Here is a 24,188-nt window from a genome sequence, read left to right on the forward strand (position 1 = left end):
AAGTTATGATACAAAAACTGCCAAAATTCGTGGTTTTCCACCACATCCGAGCTTCCGCTAAGGAAATGTGTGCCGTAAAACTTTTCAATATGTTGGAATCATTTGCAGATTGTGGCTTTAAACGCAACCTAAATAGTACTATCCATTCCTCTAATTTTGACAGCTCATCACAATGGCAAAGAATGAAGCAATTATTGGGATCATTTGCAGATTGTGGCTTTAAACTCAACCTAAATACTATCCCTTCCTCTAATTTTGACAGCTCATCACAATGGCAAAGAAAAGCAATCATTGGGATCATCTGTAGATTGTGGCTTTAAACTCAACCTAAATAGTACTATCCCTTCCTCTAATTTTGACAGCTCATCACAATGGCAAAGAATGAAGCAATCATTGGGATCATTTGCAGATTGTGGCTTTAAACGCAACCTAAATAGTACTATCCATTCCTCTAATTTTGACAGCTCATCACAATGGCAAAGAATGAAGCAATTATTGGGATCATTTGCAGATTGTGGCTTTAAACTCAACCTAAATACTATCCCTTCCTCTAATTTTGACAGCTCATCACAATGGCAAAGAAAAGCAATCATTGGGATCATCTGTAGATTGTGGCTTTAAACTCAACCTAAATAGTACTATCCCTTCCTCTAATTTTGACAGCTCATCACAATGGCAAAGAATGAAGCAATCATTGGGATCATTTGCAGATTGTGGCTTTAAACGCAACCTAAATACTATCCCTTCCTCTAATTTTGACAGCTCATCACAATGGCAAAGAATGAAGCAATCATTGGGATCATTTGCAGATTGTGGCTTTAAACTCAACCTAAATAGTACTATCCATTCCTCTAATTTTGACAGCTCATCACAATGGCAAAGAATGAAGCAATCATTGGGATCATTTGCAGATTGTGGCTTTAAACTCAGCCTAAATACTATCCCTTCCTTTAATTTTCACAGCTCATCACAATGGCAAAGAATGAAGCAATCATTGGGATCATCTGCAGATTGTGGCTTTAAACTCAACCTAAATACTATCCCTCCCTCTAATTTGACAGCTCATCACAATGGCAAAGAATGAAGCAATCATTGGGATCATCTGTAGATTGTGGCTTTAAACTCAACCTAAATACTACCCCTCCCTCTAATTTGACAGCTCATCACGATGGCAAAGAATGAAGCAATCATTGGGATCATCTGTAGATTGCGGCTTTAAACTCAACCTAAATACTATCCCTCCCTCTAATTTGACAGCTCATCACAATGGCAAAGAATGAAGCAATCATTGGGATCATCTGTAGATTGTGACTTTAAACTCAACCTATATACTATCCCTCCCTCTAATTTGACAGCTCATCACAATGGCAAAGAATGAAGCAATCATTGGGATCATCTGTAGATTGTGACTTTAAACTCAACCTATATACTATCCCTTCCTCTAATTTTGACAATAATCAATATTAATACAGTACTAGGACTAAAAGTACTGAACATGATGCTGAAATATAGTAAATCCCATGTCTCATCTATCAACACTTTCCTCAACCAATGCCTCCTCTATCAAATAATAATATATTAATTCTACATTTACAAGTAGGTTTACGGAGTAATGCTGAAATACAAACAAATCTAAAATACATAATGCTTTTTCTATATAAATAGTTGAATGCAAATTGTTGTACAAAAGACCAACACTTTTATCTGATAACCAGGGCAATTCAATATATTCTGTAAAATTTACACCATAGGTTGTCTTTGTTTTATCATATAGTTGATTAGAACTACAAATCAACATGAATTACCATTTTAGGTAAAGCAATAAAGGTGTATCAAGGTACTTTAAGTAAAAACAATGATTGGTTAAGGTCTTGTGAAAATACAATGTATCTACTTTTACTGAATAAGATGATGTTCATACAAAGTATTAATAAAATAAAGATGTTTGATTAAAATCATGTCATTATCATACATGGCTTGGAATGTATACAATCTACAACTTAAGTCAAGAAATTCCATCATCAGTTTAACATTAGTTGAGTTTATCAGATTTGTTTTTACATTTTCAATAGATTGGTTTGAGATGATATTTTATCATTATTTATTCAGAATTTGGGAATCTCTATATATCCAGAAATTGCACTATTATTGGGGCATTCCACAGTATTTTTTTGTTACGGACGGGACATTTTTGAGAATATAACTAGACATATCTTAGAAATAAAAAAGAATACAAAATTCAAAGTAGAATAAATGTATACATATATGGCCAATGTTTATTATGAAAGTCAAAAAAAGAAAAAAGACTGTATAAAAAAACAAATGGACATGACTTTTGAGAAGGTTTACGTATTGTAATATTTCTCCTCATTTAAAAGAGATTTTAAAATTTGTTTTGTATTATTATGTTGCCAGATAGTTGTTTTAGATAACTGAATGTTAATTATAAAAATTGAACTGAAAATTTATTAATAAATATGATTTATATGTCGTTACGGACGGGACATTTCTAACGTCGCGGACAGGACAACTTTGTCCACGTTAAAAAATTGTACAATTTTGCTATTATAAAAATAAGTTTTTTACATCAATGTAATCTTTTATTTACAAATCAAAATATAATTCAACCTTTGAAACACTGTTTAAAAGTTTATGTCAAGTGAAAATATTAAAATTCATAAATATGAAATATTATTTATAAAATTAATTATTCGAAGAGTTATAACGAGAAGCAATATTGTAAAATGTTATCAAAATATTTATTTACACTAATATAAAAGTTATGCTTGGCATATTAAACAAGACTTCAAGATATTAACACATTTAAGGCGAATCTTTAAAAATTGGCGTTGGCGTTTGATGTCTTTTGTGAATTTGTTAGTGGATCCAAGTTGTATCTGAAATTTCCTTCTATCCTTGCTTGGATTTAATAACTGTAGGCCTACTTCTATTAAAATTCAATCTTAATTATTTAGTATCTGATTTATTTATAAAAGGTTCTTGGTTGCAAATTCACCAAAAAATGAAATCTACAAAGCGATGACCGCACCCAATACTCCCATTCATACTGGTCATGTTGTTTTGGATTTAGGTATTGTTCTTTTGTGGATTGTTATTTTAAATACAGACCACAATGTTTTGTGATTAATAAACAGTTAACACCTTTGTACAGTACTTTTCAGCCTACAGTACAAAAACACTTTTTAATTCTTACAATATTGTCATCACATCCATAAAAAAAATGTCCCATCCGTAACATTCAATAAATTTTGATGGTAATGTTTTTTTAATAAAAAAATACAAGTTTTAAAAAACTTGTTTAAATCTATTGCAATTTAATATCCTTAGGAGTTGAAAATTAAGATTTAAAATTAGGAATTAAATAACAATTTTAAAGCCATTACTTCAATAAACACAAGTGAGGAAAAAACCCCAATCGAAATGTCTCAGAAGTAACAATTATGAATTTTGAAATGCAAGTATGAAATTAATAAACAATTTTAATAAAATACTTTATTATGAATAATTGGAGCTTACTTTAAAAAAAAGTAACTGCAGTATATTTATGGGCAAAAATGTTAACAAGATGCATGGTTTTATTATGAAATAAAAAGGATTTAAATGATATGTGCCGTCCTTAACAAAAATGTCTGTCCCGTGCCTACGAAAAATGTCATCCATATATTTTTGAATATGATATTTTCACCAAAAGTTTCAAAATATTTGTTTATAATGTATTGCATATAGTTTTAAAAGGAGAAAACAAAATATTAAATTGTGGTATCAATACTTTTAACTGAAATGTAAAAAACACCATAAAACTACTATTAAAATTTTGCGGATGGGACAATTATGAATTTTGAAATGTACATATGAAATTTAATAAACAAAATATGTGTTATAAAATGCTTGAATATGTACAATAGGGACATAGAGTAACTATATCTGGCAAAAAAATATTTAAAAGATGCATGGTTTGTGAAATAATTAGGATTTAAATGATACGTCCCGTCCGTAACAAAAATGTCCCGTCCGTAACAATATATTTTTGAAATATGATATTTTCATCAAAATCTAAAATTTTCAAAAAATTTGTTCATAATATAATGAGATATAGTCCTCAGGAGGAGAAAATGAAATATCAAGATTTTTGCATCATTACTTTTAAAATAAATGTAAAAAAACCGCCTAAAACGTCGCGGACGGGACATTTATGAATTTAAAATGGATGTATGAAATTAATAAACAACAAAATTTAAATTAAATACTTGATTATGTATTATTGAGACATAAATTAACTATATCTGTTGAAAAAACAATATTAAGATGCATAGTTTATGAAATAAATAGGATTAAAAATGTCCCGTCCGTAACGCCAAATATGACTTTTTCATATTTAATATTGAATAACTTAAAAAATCAATATCAGAAAAATAAAAAAAATGTTATTTAATAAACTTCAACATGTCTACTTTGAGAAATGGCCAAAAGTTACATCAAAATCAGTAAATGAAATTTTTAAACCCACGGACCAAATACTGTGGAATGCCCCTATTCCAAACATTTTACTAATACTGTTTTTATTCAGCTCTAGACCACCAGCAAATATCATGTAACAATTAAAGCTGAACTCTGGGATTCCCTTCCCTTCCCTAAAACAGGTGCAAGGAAATAAAATACAATGCGATCCAACATAGGTTTCTTTAAAAAACATAACTGTTTTATGTGTTTCAAGAAATACACAAAAATTACTTAAGCATTTTTATTAAGACAATTTTACATTTCATGAATCCGAATGCATGATGAATAATGCTCTTGAAACAGGTTTGACTATAAAACCAAATATAATGCAATTTTAAAGTAATTTTCTTACTCTATGTAATTAGGTATTGAATAAATCCATTATCAAACAAGGCATTAGTAGTTAATGATCAGAGGCAAGACAAAATCTAACCAACTGAATGTTCACAGGCAAAATCAAAGCTAATGATCATTTGAATTATTAATACAAACAAACTATAACAAAGTTGTGCTGTATGTACCCATTGAAATAAATGATATACAGTATGTAAAAATGGTTATTATACCTGTAAACAATTAAGTAAAACTAAAACGTATACATTAGATAACCAGCTGCTGAATCAGACAATAAGCATTTCAAAAAACAACTTTGGCTTTTACTATTAATAAATAAATTAATGCATTCCAGGGGCGGATCCAGGATTTTGTGAAAGGGGTGGGGGTGCAACTGTAAAGAGTTCACATCAACTCAGCCCAACCTTGGTTGAGGATGAGTTGAGGTACTAGCCTACTAAAATGGTGACATTTTCCCCATAGGCCTATTAAAAGCAATTAAAAGTAAAAGCGTCACAACAGGGAGCTTCAAGGTGCTTGTCCAGGAAAAGACACTCTCATATGTACAGTAGCATGCTACCAATGAGCAAAACGATCATACTTTTTCCCTCCAATAAACACACATGACTAATTGCAGGACGATATAACATTTTGTTGCCGATTTCATTCACTCAGTATTTAGTTTTTATTGCGCTGCATTCAAGTTCATTGCGAACATACATCTAGGGGAAGCCCCAAAAAAAGCGCAAAATTTAATGCTTATAGCTCAATATTTATTTACATCAATTTGTTGAAGAAATTAAATATATAAATATAAATAGATATTGATACAGTTGGGTGGATGGTCTAGAAAAAAAATAGGTTGCTATAATGTATACTACAGTACACAGTTACCACAGTTAGTGTACTATACTATTATTAACATATCCTCTATGATGATGATCTGTAGTTAACCCCAGCGTTCCATTTTTGAGTATACACTTTTATTTATGCTTACTGACTGCCAGCTAAACAATAGGTAGGCCTAGGGGCGGTTGTATGGCGGTGTCCTTTGTATGAATCGTTACGAATGGGATGCGGAGGGTGCGCCACTGCATTCTTACTTTGCTTGATAATAATAATAAATACACTAAGTCAGAAAATGATTCCGACGCTTAGGAGTTTTGGAAGGTATACAATCTACGACTTAATTGAAGAAATTACAACATCAGTTTTAATATTGGTTAAAGACACTTAGATCTGCAATTGTTGCCGTTTTGTAAAAATAATATATAACTTTAAAAACATTAAATGTGCATTTTATGGTTAATTATGATAAAAGAGAAAATTAATGCACTCCCTAAGCAACTCGCTTCGAAAGTTCTAGACGTTTGATCTAGCTTAGTTGGGCTTAGTTTTGTAGGCAAGACCAGGTATTTTAGCTGAAAAGTTACGGTTCTTTTATTTGTTTACCTTTTTATGTGACCGATCATCACCTCACAATATGAAATATCAATCTGCACGCGATGCATGTTGGGATTTAAAACAGGCCGCTAAAATTATTAGAATCAATTTTTTTTGTATAGTAATAGTATTTATTTTTACAAAAAACCTAGGTCTATATATAGTGTCTTTAAGTTTATCAGATTTGTTTATTTTGTAGTTTAATACAGAGAGGCACTGTGGGGATCAAGGGCTAGTTTTGGCAATGATTTACTGGAAAATGTAAATCAGCCCACATACATGGGCAGGCTAATGCTGGAAAATTTTAGGAATTATGGAATCTCTATGTGTCTGGGATTCATAAACAGCTCTAGACCACCAGCCAATGTCAAGTAACAAGTACAGCTAAACTCTGGGATTCCCTTTTAAAACGCATACTGACTTTATAAGTCAAGAAATTGCATTGCAAAATGAATTAAATCTCGGCATTTTTTAAATAGAATCGGTTGCCCTTCAAAAAATATGACAATTTTACATTTGACTCATACATTTTCATTCAATTATTTAGAATTTCCTTTCAAAATATAATTTCTTCGTAAATCTGTATGCATGGTGACTAGATAAAAAACAATAAAGCCTAGAGATTGCACAGATTTTAGGCTCTGACATTCCTAATTAGGGGTGAAAGCAATTGCCCCTCCTATACTCTTAAGGCCCATTTACACTAGGGCGATAACGATAAATAGATACAACAGTTTTCGTTCTAGAACTATAGGATAATCATTTATGCTGTATCTGATAAAAAAAAGAATTTTTAAAAATCTAATCAAATGACATCATGATCAATAAAAACAATAAAATCATTGTATTGTCCCGATATTATTGCTCTTACTATTAAATCATGACGTCATTTGATTGGACGTGTGTAAATATTATTTCATTAGAGGCAGCATAGATGATAATCCAGTTCTAGGATGAAAACTTTTTTAAATTCTTTTCTTTTTGAAAATGAAAAATGCATATTTATCTTTTTATTGTCAATCGTTATTGCCCTTGTGTAAATGGGCCTTTAACCCCCTTCCCACAATTGTCATTTTTACATTTACAAAAATTGTTTGCTGCACTCAGATCCAAACAGTATTTCGGTGTTTATTTTCATTCATTTTATTTATCAGATTTGTAAATAAATAGATCTGATAATAGTTAGGGTAGTATTTCTTGCTTTAATATGAACTACAATGCAAACTTACAAATTACAGACTCAACTTGAAATCTTGATAACTATACTGACTTTACCAATCAACTCAAAATTCAACCAATTTGTAGCACTAACTGCCTACCACTACTTACAGTCTATTTTCATATTTAGTGTTCATTCACATAATATGCTTATTGACTTTAGCTATGATGTCACAACAACTTTGCACGGTCTATTCACTTCTTTCTGTTGATGTACAATTCACAATACTCTGTGGAATTTCCTTTAGAATTCCGTTATTAAATTTCTATAAAACCCCTAAAAAGTACTAGAGGGAAACAGTTTTTATTAGCAAATAATTGCTATTTTAGGCAAAAAAAATAAATAGTATTTTAATTTAATTACTACACATTTTATTTATATTTCAATGTTTAGGGGCTAAACTTGATTAGTTTTAACTATTTTTTAGCCCTTCCCTTGATATAATTATTGTTATTATTTGTATGTTACAATGTTTATAATTTATATTCATGAGTAAAAATTAAATGAAATTTAAAAGACCTACAGAAATCAATTGATATATACTATCTAACCTGTTACATGTTTAAAAGACTGACAGATCTACAGAAATCAATTGGTATACAAGATCTAACCTGTTACATGTTTAAAAGACTGACAGACCTACAGAAATCAATTGGTATACAAGATCTAACCTGTTACATGTTTAAAAGACTGACAGACCTACAGAAATCAATTGGTATACAAGATCTAACCTGTTACATGTTTAAAAGACTGACAGACCTACAGAAATCAATTGGTATATAAGATCTAACCTGTTAAATGTCTAAAAGACTGACAGATCTACAGGAATCAATTGGTATACAAGATCTAACCTGTTACATGTCTAAAAGACTGACAGACCTACAGGAATCAATTGGTATATCAGATCTAACCTGTTAAATGTCTAAAAGACTGACAGACCTACAGAAATCAATTGGTATATAAGATCTAACCTGTTACATGTTTAAAAGACTGACAGATCTACAGGAATCAATTGGTATACAAGATCTAACCTGTTACATGTCTAAAAGACTGACAGACCTACAGAAATCAATTGGTATATAAGATCTAACCTGTTACATGTTTAAAAGACTGACAGACCTACAGAAATCAATTGGTATACAAGATCTAACCTGTTAAATGTCTAAAAGACTGACAGATCTACAGAAATCAATTGGTATATAAGATCTAACCTGTTACATGTTTAAAAGACTGACAGACCTACAGAAATCAATTGGTATATAAGATCTAACCTGTTACATGTTTAAAAGACTGACAGACCTACAGAAATCAATTGGTATATCAGATCTAACCTGTTACATGTCTAAAAGACTGACAGACCTACAGAAATCAATTGGTATATAAGATCTAACCTGTTACATGTTTAAAAGACTGACAGATCTACAGAAATCAATTGGTATACAAGATCTAACCTGTTACATGTCTAAAAGACTGACAGATCTACAGGAATCAATTGGTATATAAGATCTAACCTGTTACATGTTTAAAAGACTGACAGACCTACAGAAATCAATTGGTATACAAGATCTAACCTGTTACATGTCTAAAAGACTGACAGACCTACAGAAATCAATTGATATATAAGATCTAACCTGTTACATGTTTAAAAGACTGACAGACCTACAGAAATCAATTGGTATACAAGATCTAACCTGTTACATGTTTAAAAGACTGACAGACCTACAGAAATCAATTGATATATAAGATCTAACCTGTTACATGTTTAAAAGACTGACAGACCTACAGAACCAACCAAGCAGCTTAAACGATACAGTATAGGCCTAACTTTACATTGACTAAGAAGTATACAATTTTATCAGGCTATCAAACATGATATGTTAAAGGAAATAGAGTTAAACTATATTAAAGTGTTCTCCTAAATCTACATACTGGTGATCATTTTCTCTTTTAGGCTTTCTGTTGTTAATCTACATACTGGTGATCATTTTCTATTTAGGCTTTCTGTTGTTAATCTACATACTGGTGATCATTTTCTATTTAGGCTTTCTGTTGTTAATCTACATACTGGTGATCATTTTCTCTTTAGGCTTTCTGTTGTTAATCTACATACTGGTGATCATTTTCTATTTAGGCTTTCTGTTGTTAATCTACATACTGGTGATCATTTTCTCTTTAGGCTTTCTGTTGTTAATCTACATACTGGTGATCATTTTCTATTTAGGCTTTCTGTTGTTAATCTACATACTGGTGATCATTTTCTCTTTAGGCTTTCTGTTGTTAATCTACATACTGGTGATCATTTTCTCTTTAGGCTTTCTGTTGTTAATCTACATACTGGTGATCATTTTCTCTTTTAGGCTTTCTGTTGTTTTTCTATGCTGGCATTAACAACAGTTGTTTTTATTAGCTAGCACTGTCTGAATAAAATAAAATAAAACTTGTCAATCATGAGCAAAACTAACACAAAATGTAAGTTTAACGTTAAATCTTTAAACATAGACATATCCTGTTGTAACAACCCATTTAATTTTCTTCTCTTGTATCCAAACATTTCAATTCTCAACCAGCTTATTTCAGCTTCCTTCTTCCTTAAAACTCTTACTCTTAATAATCAAAATTATAAAATAATAAAATCAAATTTATAAAATGTATCTATAAAACCAGCAATATACTGTATTTCTTACTGTTTACATAACATCTACATTGCAAACTTACATATTATTGGCTAAACTGGAATAATCTGGTAATTCACAATAACTGGACTGACTTTCTAGTTGTCTGAATTCAATCAATTCATAGCACCAACTGTCTACTCTTTAAAGTGTATTTCTATTATATAGTATTCACAATGAATAGTACCTAACTTTGATATTACAAAAACGTGTCCACGGTCTATGCACTTATTAAATATAGAAGCACAATACACAAGTATTCTATTGAATTCTTTAGAATTCTATACAATTCATTTACAAAACTCCTACACATGATTTCCTTTGGAATTGTAATACAAAACACAAGAAGTTGTTAAGTGTAGTATATAGACATAATATGATTCATACAAGTATCATTAAAACAAGTTTCAATAGAAAATCATTGCTATACTGTAAGGCCTATAGCAAAAACATACCGTACTATGTTGTCTGACATTTCGGTGGTTGGCGCACTTTTATGAGAAGTCTTCTTCAATGCTTTGCTATTTCTGCTTTTGGTGGCAAGGTAACAACCACAAGAGGCACTGCTGCCCAGTTATGAACCTGCAAAATAAAATAGATTACAGTAATGGCAGCTGTCTATGGAAATTAATGTTATTATGGCTTGGCACTAATGCAATTTATTAGTATGCAAATAATGAATGTTTGAGTTGTGGTGAGAAATGAATCATGAATTGAAAGATTGACTATTGTTAAAATAAGGTTGAACTGAGTTAAATAGAACAGTCAGTATTTCAACAGGAGGTTTTTTGAAAAGTTTGTTTAATCTTGAAAAACCATGATGCGGGCGAATACAAGATCAATAGAGGGCGGATACTCTACTATCAAGACCTATTAGTTACTATGATTCAATTCTGAAAATTACTCGTATTCTGCAGTGTGTGCCTGATATATGTGTATGTGTTACATCATAGTGGATATATTTATACTTTTACATTTCTAATTTACAATATCCCTGTAGTTTTCCATAATTAATTAAATGAAGTAAGTACTCGTCTAGGCTGACAACTCTCATAAATTATATGTGTCAATCGTTCCTTTAAAATGTTGTGTGTTGGGCTTGGAACAATTTGGTAAGGTAGAGAATGTGTTCATGATAAAAAATACCTCCCTGATACGAATGTAAGAAATGATGCTCTGCTAAAGGTATTAAACCAAGCTTTACAAACTTAAAAGGATGACATTGGGTAAAATGACTGGAAGAATTTTGGAGTTAAAAATAAATCTGAGAAAAAAATATTTGCAAAACCATGTATAATCTTGTTGTATAGTGGGTTATACAATGGTTTAGCTTTTACAGCAATCTAATCAACCTGGACTGTAAGACTTTTCATGGTGTAATGGTATTTTCAATTGAGTCATTCGTTTATTCGTTTATGAATACTGGTGCACATTTACCACCACTCAGGAAATACAATCATGGAGGAAGTCTGTTTAAAGCCCCATTCCTTATGTTTTTTAGATCTAATTTAATAAGGTCACAAATTACATTCATCTTATCCTATTGCGATAACTTGTTTTGTCTTTAAACGGTTAAAAATGTGAAAAATAACCGATTCAAATCAATTTAGTACTGCATTGTTTTTCTTTTTTTATCGTATTACCATAGAACGTACATTTAAGACAAGGAATGACCTGGTTTCATGCTTTTAAACTTGTTAACATCAAAACACGTAGGCAATGGGACTTTGAGGATGGGATACCTTCCATCAGTGGTTTACATCAACACAATTGCGGCACACTAGTAATAGACTAATGTATAAAATTGCTTTTAAATATCGTTTATTTATTAAATAAAAAATATTATAACAATATAGACATGTCAGAATGAAGAAGTAATAACGAGAAATTAAAAAAATTAAATTTCATATACATTTTAGGGTAAATTCATGGAAAGTCTGTTTTTCAGCAGCTTAGGGAAGCTCATTAATATTCATGAGATACTCACAAAGTCACGTCATCAGTGGATTCCAAACTCGTATACGTTGTGTTTGTCAACTAATTTACATCTCTCTCCCCCTGTCAAACGACGACCACCCGATCATTGTGAAATACATTTTTTGTAGATTTTCTAAGCTAGGCCTAAAGTGTAATAATAACAGTAGTAGCATATATTTATTTGACATTTAATGAAATACAAAATTTAGTACAGATTACGGAGTCATAAATTATATACTATTTTTATACCTCGAATAGTACAGATCGGCTTCACGTACTAGGCTAGGCCTAGCCTAAATCATTTTTTTTTCATGGGTGAGAGCCATTCTGACTAGGGATTCTATGCCACGATGGCTACGTTAAAACATTGGGGCCCATCATGGGCCTAGCTAGCCTACTACTAAACGATTGGCCCATAAATAACAAAACTCGGTGGATTCCAAACCCATCCTATCAACCAAACTCCTATTACAATCTAAACCTAAAACATATCGGCTGTAAATATTGAGGTAAAACAAGGTCCGATCGCCGTCCGCACGTATGGTGTCCCGATCGTTTAAGTAGGCCTAAAATAAGCCTAGTTTACTCTCCAAAAAAGCGGATACTGCATCAAGCAAGTATACCAGGTAGTAGGAAGGAGACCTAGCCGATCCGGCCCAGATAAAAATTGAGCTAGCTAGTGTAGTAGACCCTATGCCAATTGATACTACCAGGCCTTTTACTATAGGCTACACTTGTTAAAATTAGCAATACTTATGTTTACAAATATTCCAACTCTCTCATTCGAGCTATATTATCTATACCATTCCGGTAGGTCGAGTCGACCTCCAATCAAATACTGTACATCGTTCTTGTTGTGATTATAGACGGGGTATACTCGACCCGACCAGTTTGGTATTGTATACGTTATCTGCTTATCACGTCACGATGCCAGGCATGGGGCGAGAGAGCACGTGTATCTTATATAAATTGAAACTTTTACCGTTCAAGAGACAAACAAATATATTTTACATTTTTTACTATTCATTTTAAACCCCCCTTTAAGTTGTAGGTATTCAATCTTAAAATTCAAAATTAAAAGTCTTCTTGCATACCTCGCCAGTCGGAAAACTGCTGTGATATACTGCTGTTACAGTAAGAAAGACAGGTAGTAGTACCTAAATCTCAGCTAGCTAGCTAGCTAGGCCCTAGTGAGGGCGGATCGGGGGCTTAACTTTAGCCTACATACTTACTACACAGCCTACTATAAGGCTAAACTCATTCTTGTCTTGCTAGCTTAATATTTATTAATAGGCTTAGGCCCCTGTATTGGAATGGCCTATTGTTATCCTGTGAACAACAGTCACTGATGCTTTACTTTACCACCATAAAATATGTAATAAATTATTACCGGTAACTAAAGTTCAAAATATGTCAACAGTCATGGCTCCTGAAAACTTTTTTGTGCCCACACGTACACGTGTCCTACGACCTCTGCCGACGACTACCAGTACTTAAAGAGATGACCTGAAATCTTAAAAATACGTACCTGGAAAATTACTGAAATGACGTAATGTTAATCAAATTAAAAAAGTAGGCGTAATACCCATAATACAAATTTATCTAATTAAAAAAAAAAATCAATCTAAAACAGGATCATGGTTGAGATCACTGCAAGTCAGGATATACTATGTAATAAATATTGCAGACCTATCGGTAGGGATGTGCCCCTATTCATATCATCAATCGATCATCAAGTGTCTTAATCATTTTAATCTATTAACTAATTACTAAAAGACGCGTAATTTGGAATGACTATGATTGATGACAAATAATTCATACATCATCAATTAAATCATCTATTTATCATCAAATAATCAGATATATCTTTTATGACCATAAGCTATAAAAGGTGTCTTCCCAAATCGTTTCATATTTAAGTTTTTTATTACGTTTTTTTTAAATTTTGTTCAATGTTACATCCTAATCATGATTTTTAATCAAATTATTATCGCAAAATTATTTTTTTCATTATTTTAGGTGTCAACATAGGCCTAATCATCGAAATGTAATTATTTTGGCCACGTTAAATACAGATGCCATTTAAATGTCACATTATAGTTATCCATTTTGACAAAAATAAATTTACCTGAAAAACTGTAAGTTTAAAAATAGTCAAATTGCTGCAAGCATTAACCATTTTATTTTGTCATTTGTAATTTTTTGACGGAAGTGATTAACTTATTAAAACTACAAAATAACCTACCGTATTTATTCGAATAAACGCCCCGCTTTGAATGACGCCCCGCGTCCTCCATAAAACATCGTTTGAAATCAACGCCCACCCTTCCACCTCATCAAATAATAAACGCCCCGGGGCATTTTTCCCTCAAATAACGCTCCGTTATTATTATTAGGCCTACTCTTCCTAAATAGATCTATCAATATACCTTTTTCAAACAAAGCTTGAAATTTAGGCTTAACGACGGTACACTCATAACATTTGAACAATAAAAACCAAATAAAAACAGCAAAGGTCATCTACAAATTACATCTTTCCCAATAAGTTAAATTGGAGGAAGAAAAGACTTTCTATTAGGTTCAATATTCCGTCGTGGATAAGTGACCAGCTCGGATTGTTTGCGATATATTTATGAAGGGGTCTGATATAACTAAATTAAATTTCATTAGTTTCCTAATTCATTCTTCATTTTCGCTATTACCTTTAATTTTCTGTACGCAATAAATTATTATTTCTATCATAATTACTCGTATCATAACTATCATTACCATTAGTCTATCATAATTACTCGTATCATAACTATCATTACAATTAGTCTATTATAATTACTCGTATCATAACTATCATTACCATTAATCTATCATATAATTACTCGTATCATAACTATCATTACCATTAGTTTATCATAATTACTCGTATCATAACTATCATTACCATTAGTCTATCATAATTACTCATTATTCATTTTCGCTATTACCTTTAATTTTCTGTACGCAATAAATTATTATTTCTATCATAATTACTCGTATCATAACTATCATTACCATTAGTCTATCATAATTACTCGTATCATAACTATCATTACAATTAGTCTATCATAATTACTCGTATCATAACTATCATTACCATTAATCTATCATATAATTACTCGTATCATAACTATCATTACCATTAGTTTATCATAATTACTCGTATCATAACTATCATTACCATTAGTCTATCATAATTACTCGTATAATAACTATCATTACCATTAGTCTATCATAATTACTCGTATCATAACTATCATTACCATTAGTCTATCATAATTACTCGTATCATAACTATCATTACAATTAGTCTATTATAATTACTCGTATTATAACTATCATTACCATTAATCTATCATATAATTACTCGTATCATAACTATCATTACCATTAGTTTATCATAATTACTCGTATCATAACTATCATTACCATTAGTCTATCATAATTACTCATTATTCATTTTCGCTATTACCTTTAATTTTCTGTACGCAATAAATTATTATTTCTATCATAATTACTCGTATCATAACTATCATTACCATTAGTCTATCATAATTACTCGTATCATAACTATCATTACAATTAGTCTATCATAATTACTCGTATCATAACTATCATTACCATTAATCTATCATATAATTACTCGTATCATAACTATCATTACCATTAGTTTATCATAATTACTCGTATCATAACTATCATTACCATTAGTCTATCATAATTACTCGTATAATAACTATCATTACCATTAGTCTATCATAATTACTCGTATCATAACTATCATTACCATTAGTCTATCATAATTACTCGTATAATAACTATCATTACCATTAGTCTATCATAATTACTCGTATCATAACTAGGCCTATCATTACCATTAATCATTATAATCATCTTCCGTTTTTATTTCAATAATTAGACAATCAGTATCGGAGCATGTCATTTATTTTCACCTTCAGATTACTATAAGTAAATGTCATACATTCACATTTTCTATTTAATATAGCAATTCCACATATTGGTTTATTTAACTTGATGGTTGTATAATTCATTTGTATAGCAGTGAATCCATCAGGATAATATATATTTAAAGTTTTCAAGTTTTATTTTCATCCTCATTCTCCATATATAATAATAACAATATATTTATTTTAATAGAGTTGTGACGCTTCGACCGATTGGTGTTAAAGAGTTTGCACATTCTTGGTAATGTAACTTTAATCAAAAGGCATTCAAAAGGGCAGTTGTTGTGGTCGGCAAGTGTCTCACATAATAGTTCCGTTGTCAATATAGACCACCTCCTTTTTTATATTTCCATTTTTTGTATTAAGTTGGTAATTATCAAATTCTGCAAACTCACTGGTCTCATCATTAAGCGGTTAACTCCAATCTAAACTTTATATTTATTTAGAGTAGCTTCATCCAGTTTATTATTTATAACATTCATGAGGAATAATCTAACTATTTAATGTTGTTGGTTACGATGATTATGACGTATTATCATATTATTGTATATGGTCTACTGAGCAATTTTGTATTACACACCAGTTATCGTGACTTTTTTTTACTCATGATGTTTGCTTACTATTTATCATGTTCACTTCACCATGATGAGTTGTTGTTTGCTTACTATTTATCATGTTCACTTCACCATGATGAGTTGTTGTTTGCTTACTATTTATCATGTTCACTTCACCATGATGAGTTGTTTTTTTTCGGCGTGCTTACAGTTCCTCAAACTATTTGGATCTCTTTCTAGAGGTATACCGATTCCTGCACGGTGCATTTAATTACGTACTTTTTAAGTCTAGAGAAAATTTAAAGACACGCATTAGTACACATTGCACTAATGAGGTGACCCACAGAATTCCGAAAGAATCCGTTACATTTTAATATACAGTTTCGAATGATGGTGACGAATAATGATTTGATAATAATGACGATAGTGACAATGATAATGAACACGAACGGCAATGATGATGAACGATGACGTGATATTTAAACGGCAACCAAAGAGACGCGGATGCAATACTTGAGGTGTTCTCTTCTTACAACGACACAGATTTAAAATGAATTAAGCTCAAAATATACAAATTATTATCACGGTATTCAAAATATTTCATGGAATTATCCCGCTTTTATTCATTTATAATTATTTTATCAAATATAAACAATTAGATACTTTAAATTCAAAATAGTGATATAAAAATATTTAAAATGTGTTTTATAACTTTCATTTCGTAATAAAACGTCCATATATATTTAACTAGGACATCACAAAATACATCTGCTTTGGAGTACAAAATAACCGACAGATAGTTAACACTACATTTAAAAAACTGATTCCTATATAATACGGTCTCATAAAATATCAGCTGCTGTACAATCATAGAATAAATGGCTTTCATTTTCAATCTAGTTTGCATGTTTTACTTTCTTTTGATTTAATAAGTTTTTGTTTCAGTTTATTTGTTCCATCTCTCTTTTTAGAATATATATATATAAGGGTTGTGAATACATAAGACACATTTCAGCTGAGACTGGGCATAATGAGAGGGTAACCAATCGATTTGTGTGATTCACTAGATGTATCACAGTTGAATACCGACATATAATTATTTAAATGGAAAGAATAGCAAAGCCCGTACAAAGTTTGGCAATCTTAAATAGAAATAAGAAAAGACGGTAACAATTAAAAACATGATATGTACTACATGTCTAAAAACATAATTAAATTCAAAGCATAAAATACTAAAACAAAAATGTTGACAGATTATATAAAAGAATGTTGTATAGTAGCATCAATACCATGCGTTAGATTGGACTATGCCTTTGAATAGTACTGTATTTGAATGTATTAACAGATAAGAATGTTGTATAGAAGCATCAATACCATCCATTAGATTGGACTATGCCTTTGAATAGTACTGTATTTGAATGTATTAACAGATAAGAATGTTGTATAGAAGCATCAATACCATGCATTAGATTGGACAATGCCTTTGAATAGTACTGTATTTGAATGTATTAACAGATAAGAATGTTGTATAGAAGCATCAATACCATCCATTAGATTGGACCATGCCTTTGAATAGTACTGTATTTGAATGTATTAACAGATAAGAATGTTGTATAGAAGCATCAATACCATCCATTAGATTGGACTATGCCTTTGAATAGTACTGTATTTGAATGTATTAACAGATAAGAATGTTGTATAGAAGCATCAATACCATCCATTAGATTGGACTATGCCTTTGAATAGTACTGTATTTGAATGTATTAACAGATAAGAATGTTGTATAGAAGCATTAATACCATCCATTAGATTGGACTATGCCTTTGAATAGTACTGTATTTGAATGTATTAACAGATAAGAATGTTGTATAGAAGCATCAATACCATCCATTAGATTGGACTATGCCTTTGAATAGTACTGTATTTGAATGTATTAACAGATAAGAATGTTGTATAGAAGCATTAATACCATCCATTAGATTGGACTATGCCTTTGAATAGTACTGTATTTGAATGTATTAACAGATAAGAATGTTGTATAGAAGCATCAATACCATCCATTAGATTGGACCATGCCTTTGAATGGTACTGTATTTGAATGTATTAACAGATAAGAATGTTGTATAGAAGCATCAATACCATCCATTAGATTGGACCATGCCTTTGAATGGTATTTCTAGCCATATATCGGTTACGAAATTGAATTGAACAGTAAATATCGGAATAACTGGTATCTTAGTTATGAAAAGTAGTTAGCTTTAACAAAATAATTTGAAAAATTGCTGATTATTAAATTTATACATAGAAAGACATTTGGTTAATTTGGTTAACACCATACACATCTAAAGACTAGCATATAAAGGTTTCTTTATTCAGAAAAAAAAAGTAAAACATCTAAAAACTAAACTTAATTATATGGCAGTAACAAAATTAAATTATAAAAAAAAGTTTACAAAGTGGCGTTGAAATTGCAGAATATTCTTATAGTAACTAACAATTATTCTTAATTATGATTAAATGATATACACTTTATAATGTATACATTATTCTGTTTCCAAGTGAATGTTAATAAGTTTGAAACTGGAAATGCACATATTCTGTATTATACTAATAATAAAGGACAACAAGGATATACACAACAAATGATATTTACAAACATACTGTTGTACAGTTTGATTGGTTGAGTTGTTCAATATTGAACAAACTGAAGGTCTGGGTAAAAGTGATCATGTGGGTGTGAAATTTAATATGAATGTAAAGTTAACTGGTTTTCGAAAACTACCAAATAGATCAAAATTTCTGTACTCAAAACTTAACCCTAACCTATTACACGAAGAATTAGAATCTGCAGATTGGAATTCGTGTCTAGTTGTAAATGATGTTGATACATCCTGGATAAATTTTAGGGATATGCTTTTGAGAGTGTTTAATAAGATCGTACCTAAAGGCAAAGGTAGTGTTAAAAAAAGACCTCCGTGGATATCCCAAGAGGTTGTCAGGTTAAGTCGAAAAAAGAAAAGAGCCTATAAAAAGGCTAAAGCAAAACCAGAAAATGTTAATCTATGGGACAGGTATAAGGTAATTAGAAATAATGTAAAATATATGTGTAAAAAGAGTTACTATGAATATGTAAAACAATTAGCAACAAACTCAAAAGACCAAAAACCTTTTTGGGCGTTCGTTAATGCTAAACGACATAAATGCTTCCCAACAAGTTTTAAGTTTGATAACATCACAACAGATGATCCTAGGTTAATTGCTAATAAATTTAATACATTTTTTCATAGTAACTTTTCTAAACCTGTACCCAATGATAACCAGATGATAGCTTCACTGGTTGATCCTCCTCTTTCTGATTTGCTGATTAATGAAGCAGATGTTAAAAGTCTGATTACTTCTTTAGATGGGAATAAATCCCCAGGGCCTGACGGTATCTCCCCTAAAATGCTTAAACTGTCATCTTACACAATCATTGGTGTTTTGACTGAGATATTTAATATCTCAATTAAAACCGGTAAAGTCCCAGCTGACTGGAAAGTAGCCCATGTAGTACCTATACATAAATCAGGCCCTAGTGACAATGTTGTAAACTATCGCCCCATCTCCCTGACGTCAGTGGTTGGGAAAATGCTTGAGCGCTTTATTGGAAAGCACATGGTTTCTCATGCTGATAAACTTGGCCTTTTGCCTTCCACACAACATGGTTTTTGTAACAAAAGATCGTGTGTAACACAGCTTGCCACAATTTACCACCAATGGGCTAAATTTTTGGATGTAAACAAACCACCAAGAGTTGATGCTGTGTTTTTAGATTGGTCAAAGGCTTTTGACAAGGTTTGTCACTCAGTTTCTCATTAATAAGCTACAAAATATGGCTTTGCCGGTAAGCTCATGAGCTGGTTGCAATCTTTTCTGATTAACCGTAGCCAAGCAGTGTTATTCAAAGGTTCACTTTCAGATTGGAAAGATGTATTATCGGGGGTACCCCAAGGTTCCGTGTTGGGACCTATTCTTTTTAATTTGTATACATGTGAGCTCCCATCAGTAGTTAATTCAAATATTGCATTATATGCAGATGATACTGTCTTGTTCAGAGTAATAAATAATCAAGATGATTGTTTGAAGCTTCAAGACGATCTAACTGCCATAGCCCTATGGGGCACTGATAATTATATGTCTCTAAATAACAGTAAATGTAAGGTTATGTCGATCTCTAGATCGAAAGTAAAACAGTATTTTCATTATAGAATTGATAATAAAATACTAGAAAGTGTAACAGAATACAAGTATCTTGGTGTTACCTTGTCTTCAGATTTGAAGTGGAATAAACACATATTTTTCATTTCGTGTTCATTGTCTGCAATCAAGGCAACATCATCAGCCCAAAACAACCCCCCCTAACCAAATATCATTAATTCTTACACCGATATCATGGGATCTCAGAAGTTTTGTAAACTCATTTATAAATATGCAGAACAACACCGGTGAAAGGACACACCCTTGTTTCACACCTTGTTCAATATTGAATGCCTCTGTATATATATCTCCAAATTTGACATGCCCTTGAATATTTTTATACAATAGATCTATGATTTTCCAAACACGTCCTCTAATGCCATTCCATACGGCTTTTAAAAGGCCGTTTCTCCATACCGTATCAAAGGCTTTTCGGAAGTCCAGGAAGGCTAAGTGCGTCGTCTTTCCTTCTTTACGACGACACGCGATAACGCTTTTTAATGTAAAGATGTGATCTTCGCATCTATGTTCTTGTCTAAAGCCTCCCTGGACTTCCGATAAGACATTATTATTCTCAAGATAACAAGAAATGTTCTGGGCAATAATTCTATTAAAAATCTTTGAAACACATGATGTCAGGGAAATTCCTCTATAATTATTAATATCTTTCCGATCACCTTTCTTAAAAATTGGTACTATAATACTAACATTCCATTCATTTGGAATAGCTTCAAGATGAATAATTTTATTAAATAACTCTAAAATAGAATGATGCAGTATTTCACCACCATTCTTTAACAATTCGTTTGTAATATAGTCGGTTCCTGGAGCTTTATTATTTTTGGCAAGTGAGATTGCCTCGGCCGCAATATCAAAATGAATTTCTATATCATATATACAGTTATCATCGTTGTTTCTTGATTGATCAAGTTTATCATGTCGAATTTGTTCAACAAACTTATTCGTTATAAAAGGGCTACTATCATTCATATTTATATTCATTTTACCTAATGTTTCCCAATATTGTTTTATAGTTTGGTTCATCATCTTCCTGTCTGATATAACCTCATTTGACCCAGGAACCCTGATACAATCAACCTTATTTTTATTATAATTTTGCTTAGATCCTCTAAGAAATTTCCAAAAATCTTTACATGAGGGACCTCCTTTTTATGCAATATCAACCGACTGTTTAACATTCTTTTCAAGAATTTTTTCTTTAATCAAAGATTTTGCATGAATACGCTTTTGTTGATAAGAAAGCCAAAGACAATTGCTTGTACCAGCATCTAGGTCTTTTGACTTTACATAATGTCTATGAAGTCTGGCAGCCTTCTTCCTTTCTTTTATAGCTTCATTTACTTGTTTATCAAACCATGGTTTTCGTTTACCTTTTATCTCTTTAACTCCTATGGCTTCAGTTGCCGCGGATATTACAATATCTTTCCAAGAATCCCAGAGGTCATTGACGTTATCAAAAGAATTGGCATTCCAATTAATAAAACTATCTCTCAATTGTTCACGGTAATTTGTGAAATCTTGTTCATTCTTAATGTTCCATAATTTTGATTTTGGTTGATACACTATGTTAGGTTTTTGAGGTTGGATATTAAGTGATAATAATAAAGTATTATGGTCGCTACCTAATCCATATTTTCTTTCTTCATCCACAAGTAATTCATTAACAGAGTTAATTATATTTTTAGAACATAACATGTAGTCTATTGTGGTTCTTTGATTTGCTCTAAACCATGTAATTTTACCGTTACAAAAAATTGTAGAATTTAAAATTGTCATGTTTGCATTATCTTTAAAATGCAGCAACCTCTCACCATTAGAGTTAAGTGTTGGGTCACCGTTAATTATGTTATTACCTATTCTTGCGTTAAAATCACCCATTATTAAAATATATGGATCATCATCAACATTAAGATTTTCAATTTGAATTATTTCGGACAGTAATTGATTATATAGTTCATCTGTAATTTCCACATTAGAACCTTCCACTGGGAAATAACAAATAGCAATATACATAGATCTATTACAATTAAAGCTAACCTTAACCCATAATCTTTCAAAGTTATCTGACATACAATCAAGAGCATTATCATCGAGAATTGTAATATTATTCGAAATATAAATACCTACACCACCCCCACCTTTACCAACTCTGTTTTTACCAATCCAACGATAATTATCAATATCAACTCCCATTTCGTTCTTAAGAAACGTTTCGGCAACCCCAAACATGTGAATATTATTGTTATTTAAAAAATTTGAAATTTCATATAATTTTGGCCTTAGTCTATTCACATTATTAAATGCGATTTTAATATCTATAACGTTATTAAAATCCGATTTACCTTTTTTACCTCCTCGACGATGGCGATGTCTTTTCCGATTTACGTTTGTCTTATTAATGTTATGTTCTTCAATTTGACGAGGAGCAACTGTGTCCGACGTATCAAGTTCATCAATTAAAACTGTATATCTGTTTAGTGAATAGTGTTCTGTATTGTGAGAATGTTCTGTATTGCAGGCAAAATCCTATGTACCCCGACTAGTTGGTTCGAAATCGCGATTGTAATGTTGATTTCGTCGGCTGGTCTTCCTCGTATGCTGTTGGTTCCATTCAGGAGAAAAGGCATGCATGTTGTTGTCTCGGTGTTGCCTATTTCCATAATAACACTGCCATGTATTATGATTTTTCATCCCACACAGCTTACAATTATTATTCTAACATTTAATTAATAAATACCCTTGTACCAAAACAAGGGTTTAGAAAAATTGAGTTGAAACTCAATAGTTGTTCCTCTACACGGAAATCTTTAGTAAAAGGCGAAAGATTTATGCGTGATGCAGAGAAACCAGAGTGATTAGAAACCTGTACCTATAGTATATCCATAGCATCACCTATCGAAATAAATAGGTTTGAAATAATGTAGACCTAACGAAATGCATAAATCTTGGTCCAGCTGCACTAAAAAGTTTACCACTATCGGTTGAAAACATTTTGACTAATAATTTATAAAAATAATAATGTTTAATAATTTTTCTAAACTTTTATTTTTTTAAACAAATAGAAGACAAAAAAGGACATGCCACATTTGCATATTTCAAATAATTGTATTGTGAAGTTGACAATGGCCTTTCACTGTGTCACAAATGCCAAGATCAAGGGAATAAATGATAGAATAATAATTTGGTGTTGAAATTAATTTTTGATTCAATGTATTTA

The 24,188-nt window shown here is 31.2% G+C and overlaps 1 protein-coding gene and 1 non-coding gene across 2 annotated transcripts in view; both read right to left on the bottom strand.

Annotated features, from left to right (window-relative positions):
* The window catches only part of LOC144835058 (uncharacterized), a 138,965-nt gene extending 128,305 nt beyond the window's left edge, over positions 1-10,660 (bottom strand). The window contains exon 1 of the mRNA XM_078690075.1: positions 10,644-10,660. The gene's annotated coding sequence lies outside the window, so the exon portion shown is untranslated. The remainder of the gene's footprint in view (positions 1-10,643) is intronic.
* Positions 10,661-23,706: 13,046 nt separating this feature from the next.
* LOC144836435 (U5 spliceosomal RNA) lies at positions 23,707-23,826 on the bottom strand. The gene has a single exon (XR_013611266.1). It is a non-coding gene; the product is annotated as a U5 spliceosomal RNA (small nuclear RNA).
* Positions 23,827-24,188: the final 362 nt, after the last annotated feature.

This window comes from Antedon bifida, chromosome 2 (genome assembly GCF_963402885.1).
Source record: "Antedon bifida chromosome 2, ecAntBifi1.1, whole genome shotgun sequence".
Lineage (NCBI taxonomy): Eukaryota > Metazoa > Echinodermata > Crinoidea > Comatulida > Antedonidae > Antedon > Antedon bifida.